This window comes from Triticum dicoccoides, chromosome 4B, assembly GCF_002162155.2.
Source record: "Triticum dicoccoides isolate Atlit2015 ecotype Zavitan chromosome 4B, WEW_v2.0, whole genome shotgun sequence".
Classification (NCBI taxonomy): Eukaryota; Viridiplantae; Streptophyta; class Magnoliopsida; order Poales; family Poaceae; genus Triticum; species Triticum dicoccoides.
Window position 1 is genome coordinate 508,218,691 of NC_041387.1, and position 7,853 is coordinate 508,226,543.

Sequence of the window (7,853 nt, forward strand, 5' to 3'; positions counted from 1 at the left end):
CATTAGCCTGCGTCTGAAACGCTCTTGTTCGACGGGATCCTCAGGCACGACGAATTCGTCGTCATCGAGGCTTGCCTCATCTCCGGAGGGAGGTAAGTAATTATCATCCTCGACCTCTTCGTCTGCCGCCCTCTCGTGAGGGCTTGCTTCTGCCTCCTCCTGCGCTGGATCGTGCTGGAGGGGGTTGTCTTCGGCACTTTCTGGGGTGTTATTATCTCCTGTGCCGAAATCTCTATTCTTGCTGTGGCGGGATTTAGAGCGGCGCCGCTGATGTCGGTGCTTGGGTTGTTTCTTTAAGGAATCGGCCTCCGTTGCTTCTTCGCCGTCCCCATCTTTTGGGGTGTCCACCATATATATGTCGTATGACGAGGTGGTCTTCCAGTGTCCTGTAGGCACTGGTTCTTGATAGTCTCCGGCATCTTCGTCCATACCGTCGATGTCTTCGGAGTCGTAGTCGAGTACGTCGGTTAGATTGTCGACGGTGGCTACGAAGTGGGTGGTGGGTGGGCTCTGAATTTCTTCGTCGTCCGCGTCCCAACCATCCTGGCCGTAGTTCGGCCAGGGCTCTCCGGATAGTGAGAGATGCTTCAGCGAATTTAAGATATCGTCGAAGGGTGAGTGCTGAAAGATGTCCGCGGCGGTGAATTCCATGATCGGCGCCCAGTCGGATTCGACTGGCAGGGGCGCAGGAGGTTCGGAGTCCGGTAGAGAGTCCGGCACCTCGGAGTCATGAGCTTTATGCGGGACGAGGTAAGTGTTCGGCTCCATCGCTGTAGAAGTTGCAGCTCCCGAGGCGGTGTCCAGCCATCCGTCCTCGATCTGAGCGATCGGCTCCGGACCATGGGTCGGAGCGGATTCGTGTGCGGCCTCCAAGGTGCTGTCCGGAGGCAGAGTTAGGTCGTGCCCATCGTGACAGCGCGGCACGCTCGGCTGTGGCTCAGATCCATCGAAGATCAAGTCCCCGCGGATATCGGCCGTGAAGTTTAGGCTTCCAAACCTGACCTGACGGCCAGGGGCGTAGCTTTCGATCTGCTCTAGATGGCCAAGTGAGTTGGCCCACAGTGCGAAGCCGCCGAATACAAAGATCTGTCCGGGGAGAAAAGTCTCACCCAGGACTGCGTCGTTGTCGATTGAAGAGGCCATCAAGCCTATCGGTGACGACACAGAGGAGCTCTCAATGAAAGCACCAATGTAGGTGTCAAAACCGGCGGATCTCGGGTAGGGGGTCCCGAACTGTGCGTCTAGGCGGATGGTAACAGGAGACAAGGGACACGATGTTTTACCCAGGTTCGGGCCCTCTTGATGGAGGTAAAACCCTACGTCCTGCTTGATTGATATTGATATTGTGGATGTTTACAAGAGTGGATCTACCACGAGATCAGGGAGGCTAAACCCTAGAAGCTAGCCTATGGTATGATTGTAATGGTTGTTGTTGTCCTACGGACTAGAGCCATCCGGTTTATATAGACACCGGAGAGGGCTAGGGTTACATAGAGTCGGTTACAATGGTAGGAGATCTACGTATCCGTATCGCCAAGCTTGCCTTCCACGCCAAGGAAAGTCCCATCCGGACACGGGACGAAGTCTTCAATCTTGTATCTTCATAGTCTTGGAGTCCGGTCGATGATGATAGTCCGGCCGATGATAGTTCGGCTGATGATGGTAGTCCGGCTATCCGGACACCCCCTAATCCAGGACTCCCTCAGTTATCATGCTCTTCTTGTCCTTGGGAAGGATATACCCCCGAAATATGTGTTTAAACACATTTTCCTTTCCATTATTCTGTTTAATCTGATGATCACCTTTTCCTTTCCATTCTTTTGTTTAACATTTCCTAAAATCTGACTTAACTGAGCAGAGGTAATTCCTTGCTTAGGTAAGCACCTTGTTGTTACCACTTTGGCTGTAAGGCCCTGTTACTATGGTTGATGACATTCTGATAACCACCGATGGGTGATAACTTTGCCAATTGGTTCGCCTCGTTCAACAAGCAGGGAAATTGCTCTCTTCGTTCCCCGTCCTTGGTACCGACATTGTTGCCGGCATAGCTGGCAAGCTATTCACTAACATGCCTCCCTGTCGCGACTGTGCAAGTTGTCACCACCCTTCCAACTTTCAACCCGCATGGTGGGCCCATAACCGACAGGTCCACTGGATCGAAACCTGACTCTTCTTTACAACCCGGATTCTAATGTATCCTTTGCACCTGGCTTCGTATGTGATTCACGAGCTAAATGCCATACCAGTAATCATCCTGGAATGAAACACCATGTTACTCTCGTTGTTCAAACCCACATTCCAGCTTCTGTCTAGTCATCTAATGATTGCCTAACCGTTTGAAACTTTGGTACCATCGTATATTGCACTCAATGAATTCGTTGGAATAAAACTCGTGGGGTACCTTGTGTGTTTCCCATTGAGTTCACCGTCAGATGCCCAGCTTTGTGGAGATGCATCCTTCCAGAGTTTTTCCCCTTGGTCGCGTTCATAGGACGATGGAGACCTCGAAGAAAGGATGACGACTTGATCATGGTGACTTGAAGCAGAGAAATGAATACATCAATGTATTGGATCGGCCTCATCGAGAAGAGCAAGCCAGAATGAGAAGAACCGCTAGATTCATTACCAACCCTCCCCCCTTACTCCACCGCTTAAATCTCGGGACGAGATTTCTTGTAGTGGAGGAGATTTTTGACGCCCGAATAATTAAGCTACAGTGAACCGCTACTAATGATGCCACGTCACCTCGGTTACTGTTGATAAACTCGCGTTGATTCGAAACAGATTCAAATTTTAAATTCAAATCAAGTCAAACGGTAAAGGTTTTCAAATATTAAAACTAAAATGTTCATCAGGTGAAAAATAATCCCTAACTAATTTTGGTGGTGGAACCAACCTTTTTCAAAATGTTTAAATGCCCTAGACTAATTAAGAATAGTGACTAAAATAGTAATTTAATTGCTTTTGAAATTATAAAATTATTAAACTAATTTACTTGGGTCCAAACTAGGTTTGGAAGTGGCCTGTATTGATGATACTAATTTGGAGGCCAACCTGGAAATTCTAAAAACTAAAATAAAAGAAACTAAAAATAAAGTCATAAACAAATAAAAAGAAAATGAAAAGGTTTAAGAAAAGGAAAAGGGGACATTGTGCACTAGGCCTAGTGAACAGTGCCGGCCCAACTAGCTGAGCTGGCCCAACCCCAGGCCATCCCCTTCCTCCCCCTGTTCACCGTCGCGGTGGACGCCGCACCTGCGTCCATGGCGCGGATGGCCACGCGTCGGCCATCCTGCGGCCGTCCCCGTCGCCCCCGTCGACCTATAAGGGCACCCCTGCCCCGGTCGAACCCTAGCTTCCCTCCAGACCCCCCCCCTCTCTCCGCCCCTATCCCGCATGCCTGAGCTCGCCGACGCTGCGGTCACCATGCCGCCGCCGTAGGCGCGGTTACCGGCCTCCCCGCGCCATCGGAGGATGCCCAGGAGCTCCACCAGCCACGCCTTCTTCTACCTCGCCACTGGATCGGAGATGGGAGGCCACCTCGTCGACGCCCGCACCATCGTCACCCTCCTCGACCGGCATCGCCATCGCCGTCGATGATTCCGGCACCTCCACTGCACCCCGCGCCTCCCCGAGCAACTCCCCGTCATCGATGTGAGCAGCACCGCGTTCCCCCTCCATCCTCTCCCTTGATTGGTTGTTGTTCCTGCTAGCTCCGCCATTGCCGACGCTCATCGCCGCCGCCTTGCTTTGCCGTCGTGGCCGCTGCCTGTGCAACTCGCGTCCGAGCATCACACCGTACTCGTGGCACCCCTAGGAACCCGGCGAGCCTCCCCGCTACCTTTGCCCTGCCCCTAGCCCCAGTTGCGGCCGCGCCCGACTCCGGCCACCGCCACTGCTCAACGCTGGCACCAACTCCGGCGGCCTCAGCTCCTCCCAGTGCTCCCACGCGATGCGCCGCACTCTCCCCATTCGAACGTGCCCGCCCGCGCCTAATTTGGCTGCCGGACGGCGAATCCCAGTGCATGGTCGTGCCCTCCGCCACAGATTTGGTCGCCGGGGCTAGCTCTGGCGCCACCGCTGACCTGGCCGACCGGGGCCACCCCCTGGGTCACTGACCCGTGGGCCCAGGGGCCCGGCCGACCTGTTGACCCGGTCAACCATGCTGACTGGACCAGCCCGTGCAACTGATAGATGGGGCCCATGCAACCCTAATTAGAGAAATAAATTAAGCTAATTTAGTTAACCTAATTAGACACTGACGGGTGGGCCCAGTAGTTTAACTAACTATGTTTAGATTAGTTTTTAACTCTGTTTAACCCACTGTCTATGATAGATGGGTCCCACTGGCCAGGTTTGACTCTGGTCAGCTGGGTTTGACCTACTGACGTCTTATGTCATGCTGACATCACCTTTTATTATTCTGGATAATGTTTGATTTAAATAATTAAATAAATTTCAAAAATGCCTAAAACTTTGATAAATCATAGAAAATAAACCGTAGCTCGGATGAAAAAACTTTATACATGAAAGTTTCTCAGAACGACGAGACGAATCCAGATACGCAGCCCGTTCGTCCGCCACGCGTCCCTAGTATAGTGAACCTGCAACATTTCACCTCCGGTTCATTTGTCCGAAAACGCGAAACGCCAGGGATACTTTCCCGGATGTTTCCCCCCTTCGTCGGTATCACCTACTACCGCGTTAGGGCACACCTAGCACCGCGTATTTCCATGTTACGCTTTGTGATGCTTTGATTGCTTTGTTATTTATTGTGTTCCCTCTCCGTTACTTCTTTCCGGTAGACCCTGAGACTGCCAGCGACCCCCAGTTCGAGTACGGTGTTGACGACCCCTCTCTCTTGCCCGAGCAACCAGGCAAGCCCCCCCCCCTTGATCACCAGATATCGCCTATTCTTCTCTATACTGCTTGCATTAGAGTAGTGTAGCATGTTACTGTTCGGTTACTCCTATTATGTTGCATAGCCTGTCATTGTTGCTACAGTCGTTGATACCGTAATCCTAAATGCTTAGTATAGGATGCTAGTTTATCACCATTGGCCCTACATTCTTGTCAGTCTGCCTTGCTATACTATCGGGTCGTGATCACTTGGGAGGTGATCACGGGTATATACTATACATATATACATGCTATAGAGATGGTGACTAAAGTCGGGTCAGCTCGTTGAGTACCCGCAAGTGATTTCGATGTGGGGGCTGGAAGGACAGGTGGCTCCATCCCGGTAGAGGTGGGCCTGGGTTCCCGACGGCCCCCGACTGTTACTTTGTGGCAGAGTGACAGGGCAGGTTGAGACCACCTAGGCGAGAGGTGGGTCTGGCCCTGGTCGGCGTCCGCGGTTACTTCATAATAACACGCTTAACGAGATCTTGGTATTTGATCTGAGTCTAGCCACTGGCCTATACGCACTAACCAACTACGCGGGAAAGATATGGGCACTCGACGTCGTGGTATCAGTCGAAGCCTTCGTGACGTCAGCGACTGAGCGGCGCGCGCCGGGTTGGACTGCCTTAACGCAACTTCCTTTGTAATGGAGGTTGCTAGGTCTGCTCTCTGGCCGCCCTCGCAACGTGCAGGTGTCCCATGGGCGATGGGCCCAGACCCCTGCGCGCATAGGATTTAGACCGACGTGTTGACCTCTCTATTGTGCCTAGGTGGGGCTGCGATGTGTTGATCTTCCGAGGCCGGGCATGACCCAGGAAAGTGTGTCCGGCCAAATGGGATCGAGCGTGTTGGGTTATGTGGTGCACCCCTGCAGGGAAGTTTATCTATTCAAATAGCCGTGTCCCTTGGTAAAAGGACGACCCGGAGTTGTACCTTGACCTTATGACAACTAGAACCGGATACTTAATAAAACACACCCAGACAAGTTCCATAGACAACTCGGTGATCACTTTTCCACAGGGCGACGAGGGGAGGATCGCCGGGTAGGATTATGCTATGCGATGCTACTTGGAGGACTTCAATCTACTCTCTTCTACATGCTGCAAGACGGAGGCTGCCAGAAGCGTAGTCTTCGATAGGACTAGCTATTCCCCTCTTATTCTGGCATTCTGCAGTTCAGTCCACTGATATGGCCTCCTTACACATATACCCATGCATATGTAGTGTAGCTCCTTGCTTGCGAGTACTTTGGATGAGTACTCACGGTTGCTTTGCTCCCTTTTTTCCCCGTTTTTCTCTTCTTCTTGGATGCTGCAACCAGACATTGGAGCCCAGGAGCCAGGCGCCACCGTCGACGACGACTACTACACTGGAGGTGCCTACTACTACGAGCAGGCTGCTGACGACGACCATGAGTAGTTTAGGAGGATCCCAGGCAAGAGGCATGTGCCTCTTTCAATCTGTATCTCAGTTTGTGCTAGCCTTCTTAAGGCAAACTTGTTTAACTTATGTCTGTACTCGGATATTGTTGCTTCCGCTGACTCGTCTATGATCGAGCACTTGTATTCGAGCCCTTGAGGCCCCTGGCTTGTATTATGATGCTTGTATGACTTATTTTATTTTTAGAGTTTTGTTGTGATATCTTCCCGTGAGTCCCTGATCTTGATCGTACACGTTTGTGTGTATGATTAGTGTATGATTGAATCGGGGGCGTCACATGCGAATCTCAAAATTAATCATACTTCTGAACGTAAACCGATGAATGTGTCGGCTTTGTCCAAGGCTGTTTCACGCTGGGTTATCCTGCGTGCTTTTCATGCTGGCGCTTTTTCATCTGACATACCGCGAGCTTCTCAATCCCTGAAGAGATCCTTTCAAGAACTCAACACCACCGTGCGCAAAGCCCCATGGTGGGCGCCAACTGTCGTGGAATTAACACGTCAGATGTCCTTACTATCAAGACTTAGTCGCGAGGCCAACGCATCTATGTGGTAGCTTGAGAGGGGTTGATCGGGACGAGAGACGCAACACGCAAGACAAGGATTTAGACAGCTTCGGGCCCCGGGAAACATCATCCGGTAATAACCCTACATGCTGTTTGTGGCTAGGTCTCATTATGCTCATGAGAGGAGTCGCCGTAAACCGGCTCTCCTCCTTGTGTCTAGCCCTAGATATTGTTTCTTGTTGCTTGTCCCTCTTTAGGGAGGCCTGCCCCTCCTTATATAAGTTAGAGGGGCGGGTTACATGTGGAGTCCAAATAGGATTAGGACTAGCCTATCTTGTACTACAAGCCGGATACAAGTCCGGGTCTTGATTCCTTGTAAGGGAGATATTCCTCATGCCTTTCCTCTTAAGCCGGCCTATCATAATGTAAGCCTGCCTTCTGGGCCTTGAGCCTCCTGGGCCCCCGGGTCTTGTCGCTCCTCTGATCCGCTTGACAGGTCACCCATAAGTTGCCAAGATCGGACGGGTCACTTAGTGAGTCGCCAAGTCCGGTCGGGTTACACCGCAGGGTATATCCCTGACAGTATGTACCAGTAGCTATGTGTTTGATCTCTCTCTCTCTCGTGTTCTTGAGGTGATACGATCTTGATGTATCGCGAGCTTTGCTATTATAGTTGGATCTTATGATGTTTCTCCCCCTCTACTCTCTTATAATAGATTGAGTTTTCCCTTTGAAGTTATCTTATCGGATTGAGTCTTTAAGGATTTGAGAACACTTGATGTATGTCTTGTCGTGCTTATCTGTGGTGACAATGGGATATTCACGTGATCTACTTGGTGTATGTTTTGGTGATCAACTTGCGGGTTCAATGAACCTATGCATAGGGGTTGGCACACATTTTCGTCTTGACTCTCCGGTAGAAACTTTGGGGCACTCTTTGAAGTAATTTGTGTTGGTTGAATACATGAATCTGAGATTCTGTGATGCATATCGTAAAATCATGCCC